This window comes from Ranitomeya variabilis, chromosome 1 (assembly GCF_051348905.1).
Source record: "Ranitomeya variabilis isolate aRanVar5 chromosome 1, aRanVar5.hap1, whole genome shotgun sequence".
Lineage (NCBI taxonomy): Eukaryota > Metazoa > Chordata > Amphibia > Anura > Dendrobatidae > Ranitomeya > Ranitomeya variabilis.
In genome coordinates, this window is record NC_135232.1 from 548,492,942 (window position 1) to 548,507,110 (window position 14,169).

General features: G+C 48.2%; 1 protein-coding gene across 1 annotated transcript in view; it reads left to right on the forward strand.

Moving 5' to 3' along the window:
- LOC143796810 (uncharacterized) overlaps nucleotides 1–14,169 on the forward strand; it is a 117,180-nt gene that overhangs the window by 9,019 nt on the left and 93,992 nt on the right. The gene's annotated exons all lie outside the window — the stretch shown is intronic.

Consider the following 14,169-nt stretch of genomic DNA (forward strand, 5'->3'; position numbering starts at 1 on the left):
TGGAAGGAGCAAGGTCACAGCAGCACATAGGATGTCACACACAGATTGGAAGAAAGTTCACAGCAACACAGAAGTTGCCACACACAGCGTGGAATGAGCAGCGTCACAGCAGCACAGAGGATGTCATGCACACTGCATGGAAGGAGCAGGGTCACAACAGCACAGAGGATGTCTTACACAGCATGAAAAGAGCAGGATCACAGCAGCACATAGGATGTCATACACAGCATAAAAGGAGCAGGGTCACAGCAGCACAGAGGATGTCATACTCTGCTCCTTCCATGCTTTGTATGACATCCTCTGTGCTGCTGTGACCCTGCTCCTTCCATGCTGTGTAACAGCAGCACAGAACATGTCATACACAACATGGAAGGAGCAGGGTCACAGAAGCACAGAGGATGTCATGCACAGCATGGAAGGAGCAGGGTTACAGCAGCACAGAGGATGTCATACAGCATGGAAGGAGTACGGTCACAGCAGCACAGAGGATGTCATACACACAGCGTGGAAGGAACAGGGTCACAGCAGCACAGAGAATGTCATACACTTCATGGAAGCAGGGTCAGAGCAGCACAGAGGATGTCATACACAGCATGGAAGGAGAAGGGTCACAGCAGCACAGAGGATGTCATACACTTCATGTAAGTAGCAAGATCACAGAAGTGCAGAGGATGTCATACACAGCATGGAAGGAGCAGGGTCACAGCAGCACAGGGGATCTCATGCACGGAATGGAAGGAGCTGAGTCACAGCAGCATAGAGGATGTTATGCACAGCATGGAAGGAGCAGGGTCACAGCAGCACAAAGGATGTCATACACAACATGGAAGGAGCAGGGTCACAGCAACACAGATGAGGTCATACACACAGCATGGAAGTAGCAGGATGACAGCCGCACAGAGGATGTAACACACAGCATGGAAGGAGCAGAGTCACAGCAGCACAGAGGAAGTCATACAGAGTGCGGAAGGAGCAGGGTCACAGCAGCACAGGGGATCTCATGCACGGAATGGAAGGAGCTGAGTCACAGCAGCATAGAGGATGTTATGCACAGCATGGAAGGAGCAGGGTCACAGCAGCACAAAGGATGTCATACACAACATGGAAGGAGCAGGGTCACAGCAACACAGATGAGGTCATACACACAGCATGGAAGTAGCAGGATGACAGCCGCACAGAGGATGTAACACACAGCATGGAAGGAGCAGAGTCACAGCAGCACAGAGGAAGTCATACAGAGTGCGGAAGGAGCAGGGTCACAGCAGCATAGAAGATGTAATACACAGTATGGAAGGAGCAGGGTAAAAGCAGCACAGATGATGTCATACAGAGTGTAAAGAACAGGGTCACAGCAGCACAGAGGATGTCATACACACAACATGGAAAGAGCAGGATCACAGCAGCACAGATGTAATACACAGCATGGAAGGACCAGAATCACAGCAGCACAGAGGATGTCATACAGAGTATGGAAAGAGCAGTGTCACAGCAGCACAGAAGATGTCATACCCAGTATGGAAGGAGAATGGTCACAGCAGCACAGAGGATGTCATGCACAGTATGGAAGGAGCAGGGTCATAGCAGCTCAAAGGATGTCACACACAGCATGGAAGGATCAGGGTCACAGCATCACAGAGGAGGTCATACACAACAAGGAAGGAGCAAGGCCACAGCAGCACAGAGAATGTCATTGTCATGAACTGCAGTGATTTATTTATATCCCAGTTCCGGTTTGGAACTTGCAGCTCTCTGGTCCCTCCTTACCCTAAGGTCAGTCAGGGAACTGCACCTAGGATAATTAGTCGCCAGAAAGGCTGCCTGCTCGTGTACTGGCTATTGGGCACGCTGTCTTGACGGTGATATAATTATTCCCAGTTGCAGCCAAGCAACACACTTATAAACCCCATTCTGTCACTGCCAGCGTTACCCAACCAGCTCCATATGATCTGCTACCACCAGCTCCTATTCCTACGACTAATTGCGGGTCAGGAGCCAACCCAATCAGTAACGTAATTTACTTCAGAGTACGCTGGAGGTACGCTTTAGAGCAAGGAGGACAAGATTAGTAAATATAGGTTTTACTCCAAAAAGATTAGGCTGTGTTAACAAAAGTATATAAAACAATATTCCCAAAATGAGACAATTATCGTATGTACAGATCGATCACAAAATAAGGATTAAAGATGAAAGTAAACTTACATTTTGTCACGATAAAATGAATATGCCATGTTTTGAGTATATACCAAAAAGGCCCATGGCTTTGCAGACACTTGCCTGTGGGTGATGACAGCCAACCTTCACCTGAGGAAAAAACAGCTTTTCTCCTCAATATGCCTTCATGTGTAATCCTATAATTCTTCCCCCCCCATCCTCAGGAATTTTTATGGCTTTGAGCTGCGAAAGCCAGACTCTGTGTAAAACCCCTCAGCAAGCATGGGATTCTTTGTTCTTGTAAATCTAGATATACTGGCACCGATCAGGGCTAGAGATATAATAATTATATATTCCGGATGTCCATCGAGAGATCTATAGCTCACAGAAATCGCTAGGAGCTAAACCCAATGTGCGCAAGGAGTTGGTTTCTACACCATGTTTACACTTAAACGATTCCCCCCGACGTGGTGCTCATAGTGATCATTGTGTCATTCATATAAGAGGTGCGTACAACGAGCTATGTATAAAAATGATTTTGTCACAGCTCTAAGAAAGGGGAGGATTCAGCCCTGAGTGAGGTCACCACAGGGGGAGTGCCTTGGTATTAAGCTGGGAAATATGTGAGTGAAGCAGTGGTCTTCCAGTGTCTTTTGTCCGGGGTCTAGCTGCTACAGAGGTGTGATATGCATCTAGATGTGTTGCCCATCCCCCACAGCACACGGTCAGCCATGAGATGAAATGACCTAATGAAATGTAAGTGTTCTCTTCAACTTTAATCCCATTTTATTTGTAATTGCACTGTACATGCAATACTTGTCTTCTTTATAATATCATTTATACTTCTCAAACACTGCCTACTTTTTTGGAGTAAAAATATAAAATTACTAGCTTTGTCTCTCCTTGCTCTATAACGTACGGTCACGTCCTCTGAAGTGAATTACGCTACTAATCTGGGTTGGCTCCGGACCCGTTATTAATTATGAAATCGGAGCTGGTGGCATCGGATTTGTCCTGTGCATTTGGGACACTTTGTAGCGATAGCGGCATTAATAATTATTGTTCCCGCCTGAGTGGGAGTAGTTATATTGCCCTCGCTGCAGTATGCCCATTAGCCAGTACAAAGTAAGGCAGCCTTTCTGGCGACTAATTATCCTAGGTGCAGTACCCTGTCTGACCTGAGGGTAAGGGGGCGCCCAAGGTCTGCAAGGTCCAATCCAGAAGTGGGATAGAGATGCATCCCGTTCAGAAAGTACCAGGGGCAACCAAACGACTCCAGTTCATGACAAATTGGTGTGAGTGGTGGGGATGATAAAGGTATCCTCCCCGCGAACCGTCACACATTTGTCTTATATCATGGCTGACCATGCGGCGTGGGGGAGGGGCAACATCAAACTGCATCACAGAATCTCTGCAATAATTATAGGGGATAACTCAGAAGACTTTCCGTGGAACAAGACAACTACAGGACACAGTTTTATAAGTGGTAAAGTCTATATTATCACACGGTGATTCAAATAAGTGCAGAGAGAAACTCAAGTCCACTACACTTGGTGCAAATATCAAATGCAGCTCAGCAGTCTATAGGAAACTTCAGAGGAAAATGCAATCACGCAGAAAGTCTATGAAGCACAATTATTCTTGAGGATACTTGACACGAATAAGTCCTTGCTTAGTCCACAACACAGATAGATATGCTTATAAGGCAGTTCAAATAATATCTTAGCTCAACCAGGGAGGTCTGGGTAATGGTCTCAGGTTCTTGCAGAGCAGAAACAGCTTACATGTCCAGCAAATGCAGATGGAAGCAAACACGAGCAGCAGATGAAGGAGGATTACTGGAACTGGTGTATGCAGCAGGAACTCAGCAGAGTAGCAGGATAACCCCACAGGTTCACAGGAGCAGGTATATAGCCAGGGAGTCACCAGAGGTCAGGAGCTGGATGCAAGGCAGAATACTCTAGCACAGACTCAAGGCTGGGGTGGAGTTTTATAGCAGGAAGACACAGTGCACATGAGACCAAAGATGCCATCTTGGAAAAGGTAATGTACAAAAAGGTAATAAAAAATGTTCAGAGTCCTGACACTCTCTTTAGCTGTCTCCCTGGGCAAAAAACTAGTGCAAAATGAGCTCCCACTATCTTATTCTCCCCCTGGTAATGACATCACTGAGTGGGCTGTGTTATCAAAGCACTCCTTTTTTCTAAGCAACCAAAACTTCCTTAAAGGGGTTGTCCACTACTTTCAATTAACCCGCCAATGTATCCTGTTATGGACCTGGTGGTTAGGAGCACCCGAAATGACCTGATGGTTAAACTATCACACAGGACGAGCTCTGGGAAGTGGGAGCTCTGCTGACCGCAAGCCTAATCCTATCACACACAACTAGAAATAGCCGTGGAGCGTACCTAACTCAGCCTAGACGCCTCTTCACAGCCTAAGAGCTAACTACCCCTAAAGATAGGAAATAAAGCCTAACTTGCCTCAGAGAAATTTCCCCAAAGGAAAAGGCAGCCCCCCACATATATTGACTGTGAGTTAAGATGAAAGTCACAAACATAAGAATGAAACAGGTTTCAGCAAAGGAGGCCAGACTTCACTAAACAGACTGAGGATAGAAAAGGTATCTTTGCGGTCAGCACAAAACACTACAAAAAGCCACACAGAGTGTGCAAAAAGACCCCCGCACCGACTCACGGTGCGGAGGTGCCACTCTGCCTCCCAGAGCTTCCAGCTAGCAAGGCAATATCATGATAGCAAGCTGGACAAAAAAACAAAGATCAGCAAATAAACTAGCAGGGACTTAGCTTATGCTGGAGTAGACAGGTCCTCAGAAAGATCCAAGAGAGATCTGAACCAGTACTAGAACATTGACAGCTGGCATCAAGTAACGATCTGAGTGGAGTTAAATAGAGCAGCCAGCCTGGGACCAAACGAGGTCAGCTGAGGAAGGAACCTCAGAACCAGCAGCTCCACTCACAGCCACCAGAGGGAGTCCATGGGCCGAACTCGCCGAAGTACCATTCATGACCACAGGAGGGAGTTCGAGAACAGAATTCACAACACCCCACACCGCATGGTCTGCCATGAAATGAAATAACTGTAAGTGTTTTTGAACTTTAATCCCTTTTTATTTTGTAATTGTCTATACATATGATACTTGTCTCCTTTTATAACATCTTTTTATTATACTTTTCTAACCACTGCAACTTTTGGTGTAAAATATATAAAATTACTAGCTTTGTTTCTCCTTGCTCTATAACGTACTTTCACGTCCTCTGAAGTAAATTACGCTACTAATTGGGTTGGCTCCTGACCCATTATTAATTAAGAAATAGGAGCTGTTGGCAGCGGAAGTGTCCTGAGCCTTTGGGAAAACTGGCAGCGACGGACGGTATTGATAATTATTGTTCCCGCCTGAGTGGGAGTAGTTATATTGCCCTCGCTGCAGTGTGCCCAATAGCCAGTACATAGAAAGGCAGCCTTTATGGTGACTAGTTATCCTAGGTGCAGGTCCCTGTCTGACCTGAGGGGGGGTCACCGAACCCTCACCAGAGCCCCCAGGCCGATCAGGACGAGCCAAATGAAAGGCACGAACTAGATCGGCAGCATGAACATCAGAGGCAACAACCCAGGAATTATCTTCCTGACCATAACCCTTCCACTTGACCAGGTACTGAAGTTTCCGTCTCGAAATACGAGAATCTAAAATCTTCTCCACCACATACTCCAACTCCCCCTCAACCAACATCGGGGCAGGAGGGTCAACGGAGGGAACCATAGGCGCCACATATCTCCGCAACAACGACCTATGGAACACATTATGGATGGCAAAAGAAGCTGGAAGGGCCAAACGAAATGACACAGGATTGAGAATTTCAGAAATCTTATAAGGACCAATGAAACGAGGCTTAAACTTAGGAGAAGAAACCTTCATAGGAACATAACGAGACGACAACCAAACCAAATCTCCAACACGAAGTCGGCGACCAACACAGCGACGGCGGTTAGCGAAACGTTGAGCCTTCTCCTGGGACAATGTCAAATTGTCCACAACGTGAGTCCAAATTTGCTGTAACCTGTCCACCACAGAATCTACACCAGGACAGTCCGAAGGCTCAACCTGCCCTGAAGAAAAACGAGGATGGAAACCAGAATTACAGAAAAAAGGCGAAATCAAAGTAGCCGAGCTGGCCCGATTATTAAGGGCGAACTCAGCCAAAGGCAAAAAGGACACCCAATCATCCTGATCAGCAGAAACAAAGCATCTCAGATATGTCTCCAAAGTCTGATTGGTTCGTTCGGTTTGTCCATTTGTCTGAGGATGGAAAGCTGAAGAAAAAGACAAATCAATGCCCATCTTAGCACAAAAGGACCGCCAAAACCTTGAAACAAACTGGGAACCTCTGTCCGACACGATGTTCTTCGGAATGCCATGCAAACGAACCACATGCTGGAAAAATAATGGAACCAAATCAGAGGAGGAAGGTAATTTAGGCAAGGGTACCAAATGGACCATCTTAGAGAAGCGATCACAAACCACCCAGATGACCGACATCCTTTGAGAGACAGGGAGATCTGAAATAAAATCCATGGAAATATGCGTCCAGGGCCTTTTCGGGACCGGCAAGGGCAAAAGCAACCCACTGGCACGAGAACAGCAGGGCTTAGCCCGAGCACAAGTCCCACAGGACTGCACAAAAGAACGCACATCCCGTGACAAGGAAGGTCACCAAAAGGATCTAGCCACCAAATCTCTGGTACCAAAGATTCCAGGATGACCAGCCAACACCGAACAATGAACCTCAGAGATAACTCTACTAGTCCATCTATCAGGGACAAACAGTTTCTCCGCTGGACAACGGTCAGGTCTATCAGCCTGAAACTCCTGCAGCACCCGCCGCAGATCAGGAGAGATGGCAGACAAAATTACCCCCTCTTTGAGAATACCAACCGGCTCAGGAACTCCCGGAGAATCAGGCATGAAACTCCTTGAAAGGGCATCAGCCTTCACATTTTTAGAACCCGGAAGGTATGAAACCACAAAATCGAAGCGGGAGAAAAACAGCGACCAACGAGCCTGTCTAGGATTCAACCGCTTGGCAGACTCGAGATAAGTCAGATTCTTGTGATCCGTCAAGACCACCACGCGATGCTTGGCTCCTTCAAGCCAATGTTGCCACTCCTCAAATGCCCACTTCATAGCCAACAACTCTCGATTGCCCACATCATAATTGCGCTCAGCAGGCGAAAACTTTCTAGAAAAGAAAGCACATGGTTTCATCACCGAGCCATCAGAAGTTCTTTGAGATAAAACAGCCCCTGCTCCAATCTCAGAAGCATCAACCTCGACCTGAAACGGGAGCGAAACATCTGGCTGACACAACACAGGGGCAGAAGAAAAACGACGCTTCAACTCCTGAAAAGCCTCAACGGCCGCAGAGGACCAATTGACCACATCAGCACCTTTCTTGGTCAAATCAGTCAATGGTTTAACAACACTAGAAAAATTAGCGATGAAGCGACGGTAAAAATTAGCAAAGCCCAGGAATTTCTGAAGGCTCTTCACAGAAGTAGGCTGAGTCCAATCATAAATGGCCTGAACTTTACCAGGGTCCATCTCGATAGTAGAAGGGGAAAAAATGAAGCCCAAAAATGAAACCTTCTGAACTCCAAAGAGACATTTAGACCCTTTCACAAACAAGGAATTGGCACGAAGGACCTGGAACACCATTCTAACCTGCTTCACATGAGACTCCCAATCATCCGAAAAGACCAAAATATCATCCAAATATACAATCATGAATCTATCCAGGTACTTTCGGAAGATGTCATGCATAAAGGACTGAAACACAGATGGAGCATTAGAAAGCCCGAATGGCATCACTAGGTACTCAAAATGGCCCTCGGGCGTATTAAATGCTGTTTTCCATTCATCGCCCTGCTTAATACGCACAAGATTATACGCGCCTCGAAGATCTATCTTGGTGAACCAACTAGCCCCCTTAATCCGAGCAAACAAATCAGACAGTAGCGGCAAAGGGTACTGAAATTTGACCGTGATTTTATTAAGAAGGCGGTAATCTATACAAGGTCTCAGAGAACCATCCTTCTTGGCCACAAAAAAGAACCCTGCTCCCAATGGTGACGACGACGGGCGAATATGCCCTTTCTCCAAGGACTCCTTTATATAACTCCGCATAGCGGCATGTTCTGGCACAGACAAATTGAACAGTCGGCCCTTAGGAAACTTACTACCAGGAATCAAATTAATAGCACAATCACAGTCCCTATGAGGAGGTAGGGCACTGGATTTGGGCTCATCAAATACATCCCGGTAATCCGACAAAAACTCAGAGACTTCAGAAGGAGTGGAAGACGAAATTGACAACAATGGAACATCTCCATGTACCCCCTGACAACCCCAACTGGACACAGACATTGATTTCCAATCCAATACTGGATTATGGACCTGTAGCCATGGCAAACCCAAAACGACCACATCATGCAGATTATGCAACACCAAAAAGCGAATATCCTCCTGATGTGCAGGAGCCATGCACATGGTCAATTGAGTCCAGTACTGAGGCTTATTCTTGGCCAAAGGCGTGGTATCAATTCCTCTCAATGGAATAGGATACTGCAAGGGCTCCAAGAAAAAACCACAGCGCCTGGCAAACTCCAAGTCCATCAAATTCAAGGCAGCGCCTGAATCCACAAATGCCATAACAGAATAGGATGACAAAGAGCAAATCAGAGTAACGGACAAAAGAAATTTAGGCTGTACCGTACCAATGGTGGCAGACCTAGCGAACCGCTTAGTGCGCTTAGGACAATCAGAGATAGCATGAGTGGAGTCACCACAGTAAAAACACAGCCCATTCTGACGTCTGTGTTCTTGCCGTTCAGCTCTGGTCAAAGTCCTATCACATTGCATAGGCTCAGACCTCTGCTCAAAAGATACCGCCAAATGGTGCACAGCTTTGCGCTCACTCAAGCGTCGATCGATCTGAATGGCCAAGGACATAGACTCATTCAGACCAGCAGGCGTGGGAAACCCCACCATAACATCCTTAAGGGCTTCAGAAAGACCCTTTCTGAAAATTGCCGCCAGGGCACATTCATTCCACTGAGTAAGCACAGACCACTTTCTAAACTTCTGACAATATACCTCCGCTTCATCTTGACCCTGACACAAAGCCAGCAAGATTTTCTCTGCCTGATCCACTGAATTCGGTTCATCATAAAGCAATCCAAGCGCCAGAAAAAACGCATCCACATTACGCAATGCAGGATCTCCTGGCGCAAGGGAAAATGCCCAGTCTTGAGGGTCGCCACTAGTGTTGAGCATTCCGATACCGCAAGTATCGGGTATCGGCCGATACTTAGCGGTATCGGAATTCCGATACCGAGATCCGATACTTGCCGCGTATCGGATACCGGAATCGGAAGTTCCCAGGATTCAAACTGCACAAATTTGTACGAAATCAGCCAATGAGAATGATTCCAAGTGTGGGCACATCCTGTTCAGCATGGAGGGCCTGAAACTACTGGCAAGGCTGTGATTGGCTGCTGAAATGATGTCATGATGCAGTTTAAAAGTCGCTGGCGCCATTTTGCGATCACTCTGCTGTGAATTCAGTTAGTGACAGGACGCTGTTTGCTGACTGAGGGCCAGTTTAGAGATAGCGATTTGCTTCTTTGTGCTTTTCAAAGGCTAATTTAGCAACCGCTGTGTTCACCTACTAATCACCTTGCTTTTGTCTTGTAGCGCTGTTTTCACAGCGATCTGCAAGGTCTGTGTGTGTGTGTGTGTGAGTGCAGCCCACTCTCTAGTCTGAGTGCAGCCATAGGCCATCCATAGCTGGTTGTATTCAGTTCAGGGAGGGTGGTTCATTGCCTCATACTGTTCTTTTTTTTTTTTTTCAAGTAGTGTAGTCTGCTGCTCATTTTTTTAAAAAATTCCTATTAGTGTCTTTCCACCTGTCTCCAGTTAACTTGTGGAAAAACACTACATAGGATAACGTAGAGGAGGGTTTTTGGGCCTTGCAGCGCCGTTTACGGCTGTCTGCACGGTCTCCTTGTGACTGCAGCTCGCCCTGTAGTCTGTGAGCAGCCATAGCCTGGTCGTCTCCAGCTCAGGGTTCTTCACTGCGTCATACCGTAAAAACAATTTTCCTTTTGTTTTAAGTAGTGCAGGCTGCTGCACATTTTTTCAAAAAATTCCTATTAGTGTCTTTCCACCCGTCTCCAGCTAACTTGTGGAAAAACACTACATAGGATAACGTAGAGGAGGGTTTTTGGGCCTTGCAACGCCGTTTACGGCTGTCTGCACGGTCTCCGTGTGACTGCAGCTCGCCCTGTAGTCTGTGAGCAGCCATAGCCTGGTTGTCTCCAGCTCAGGGTTCTTCACTGCGTCATACCGTAAAAACAATTTTCCTTTTGTTTTAAGTAGTGCAGGCTGCTGCACATTTTTTCAAAAAATTCCTATTAGTGTCTTTCCACCCGTCTCCAGCTAACTTGTGGAAAAACACTACATAGGATAACGTAGAGGAGGGTTTTTGGGCCTTGCAGCGCCGTTTACGGCTGTCTGCACGGTCTCCGTGTGACTGCAGCTCGCCCTGTAGTCTGTGAGCAGCCATAGCCTGGCTGTCTCCAGCTCAGGGTTCTTCACTGCGTCATACCGTAAAAACAATTTTCCTTTTGTTTTAAGTAGTGCAGGCTGCTGCACATTTTTTCAAAAAATTCCTATTAGTGTCTTTCCACCCGTCTCCAGCTAACTTGTGGAAAAACACTACATAGGATAACGTAGAGGAGGGTTTTTGGGCCTTGCAGCGCCGTTTACGGCTGTCTGCACGGTCTCCGTGTGACTGCAGCTCTCTCTGTTGTCAGTTCAGCCCCCAAAAAATAAATAAATAATAAAGTTCACCAAACACACCAGTGACACCACTTTACATTTGTGTAAGCCACATTAGCTCATATTAAAGTCTAGTCCACACTTTAGAAAATTAGTGTTTCTTATACCTGTTAGGAGTTGTTCAGGAATAAGCACACAAAGCCGTTAGTACTTTTCTGCTTATCTTTATCAGTCAACCAAGATGAAGAAGGCAGTGAGTAAGGCACGTGGGCGTGGGCGCGGACCAGGGAGAGGACGTGGGGATTCTGTGCCTGCTGCGGGCACCGGTGACTCATCAGCACCCACTTTCACCAGGGAACAGTCCTTCATGCGCAGCTTTGTCGCAGAGCGCCGTACACCGCTGCTGCGTGAAGAACAAATTAAAGCCGTTGTCGGATGGATGGCAGCTAATGCATCAACTTCAATTAGTGCCACATCCTCTCAGACACAGAGCACTGGAGAGCAGCCATCTGTCTCTTCACCACCTGCCAAATTGCCCAGGCAGACAGAGATCCCAGGACAGGAGCCGTCTCTACTTCTGTTCTCTGAATCTCTTGGCTTGGAAACAGGGGGCCAGCCAAGCAGCATTGGAGAAATGGAAGAAGAGGCAGGGTGTAGTGATGCCCAACAGCTTTTTCTCTCTTCCTCTGAAGAGGCGGGTGGGCCAGTGGCTCCGGTCACCACATCGCAGGACGCATCCGCTGATGACACTCAGGTGCCACTTTCTGGTGCGTGCTCTGCTGCTGAGACTACCCTGGAGGAGCAGTTGGGGGCAGAGGGTAGTATAGATGATTAGGTCCTTGACCCATCTTGGCGTGAGGGACAGGAAGGTGGTGGGAGCAGCTCTGAGGAAGAGATTCCCCGTACGGCCCAAAGAGGGAGAGGGAGGGGGAAGACTGCGGATCCTGCAGCCTCCGCTTTGGCACCCGTTAGGAGCATGTCTCTTCCAAAAGCCAAAAAGGGCGCTCCCAAGACTTGCAGTGCCTGGTCCTTTTTTGACACAGTTGCAGATGACATTTGCTATGTCAAATGCAAGGTGTGTCATCACAAAGTCAAAAGAGGTCGAAATGTCAGCAACCTCAATACCTCCAACATGTGGAAACATGTGCGCACCAGGCACGCGGCGGAGTTAGAAAGACACACTGAAGAGCTAGGCCAACCAACAGCGGCAGCTACCACCTCTTCAGCTCGTGTTGCCTCTTCCTCCAGCTCACACGCAGCTGGTTCGGCTTCCTCCCAGGATCGCCGTGGGAGAACCTCTGGCCCTGTTGTCCAGAGACCCGCTGTAATTCCACCCGCAGCACCACTTTCTCAGTCATCCACATACTCCCAGCCCAGTGTACAGCCATCGGTAGTACAGGCATGGGAGAAAAGGCGGCCTTTCTCGTCAAACCACCCACGAGCACAGGCTCTGACTGCAGGCATTGCCAAACTTCTGTCACTGGAAATGCTGTCATTCAGGCTGGTGGAGACTGACAGCTTCCGTGACTTGATGTCATTGGCAGTCCCACAGTACAATGTGCCCAGCCGCTTTTACTTCAGCAGGCAAGCCGTCCCTGCCCTGCACAAGCATGTGGAGGGACACATAAAACACGCGCTACTGAATGCCATCAGTAGCAAGGTCCACCTCACCACCGATGCGTGGACCAGTCAACATGGACAGGGGCGATACCTTTCCCTCACTGCCCATTGGGTTAATGTCGTTGAGCCGGGTACAGATCGTGCGAGTGGCGCAGGACGTGTCCTGCCCACTCCAAGGATTACAGGAATCCATTCTGTACGCATTGACTCCTCCTCTTACACCAGTTCCTCAGAATCATCGCTGCAGGAGCCGTCACAGTCCACCTCCACATGGACCCGTGATGAACGTTTACCTGTTACGACCGACATGAGCACAGCCGTGGCCAAACGTCAACAGGCCGTCTTGAAATTAATTTCTTTGGGGAATCGAAGCCACACAGTGCAGGAGCTCTGGAATGCCATCAAGCAGGAGAGCGATGTGTGGTTTGTGCCAGCGAATCTCCAGCCAGGCATGGTAGTGTGTGATAATGGCCGAAATCTGGTGGCAGCTCTGGGCCTTGGCAACCTCACTCACATCCCATGTCTGGCACATGTGCTCAATTTGGTCGTGCAGAGTTTTTTGAGGGACTATCCGGATCTTGATGCACTGCTGCACAAGGTCCGCCTAGAGTGTGCTCACTTGCGGCGTTCCAGCACGGCAAAAGCGCGCATTGCGGCTCTGCAGCGCCGACACCGCCTGCCGGAACATCGCATCATATGTGACCTACCTACCAGGTGGAATTCCACGTTACATATGTTAGAGCGGTTGTGTGAGCAGCAGCAAGCTGTAATGGAGTACCAGCTGCTTCAGGCGCAAAGAAGTCGCACTCAGCGCCGTTCAGACTTCACAACCACAGAGTGGGCCACTATGAATGACGTCTGCCAGGTTTTGCGTCCCTTCGATTATTCCACGCAGATGGCGAGTGCAGATGATGCACTAGTCAGCATTACTGTCCCCCTTATCTGCCTGCTTGAAAAATCACTGCAAGCGCTAAGGGATGATGTTGTGGAAGAGGTGGAGGATGAGGATTCACCATTTCCATCATCTTCTGGACAGTCAGCGCCACGTGGTTCCTCACAAACGCGTAAGCAGGGTTCAGTTTGTGAGGAGGATGAGGAGGAGTCAATGGAGGAGGAAGACATCCGTCCAGAGGAGGGAGTTACACAATTGTCCAGTAGTCAGTGTGTACAGCGAGGGTGGGGTGATGACGAGCGGGCAGAGATCACGCCTCCAGCAGGGGACAGCGTTTCTTGGGCAGTTGGCAGTCTGCAGCACATGGTGGATTACATGCTGCAGTGCCTGAGAAACGACCGTCGCATCGCCCACATTCTCAACATGTCTGATTATTGGGTGTTCACCCTCCTCGATCCTCGCTACCGGGACAACGTAGAAAGCCTCATCACACCGTTGAACCGGGAGCGAAAAATGCGGGAGTACCAAGACACACTGGTGAATTCCATCATCTTCTCCATTCCAAGTGAGAGAAGTGCTGCTAGTGCATTACAAAGCAGCTCAGTGCGTCCAGGCAGTGGTGGAGGCTCTGCACAAAGAGGGAGCAGAA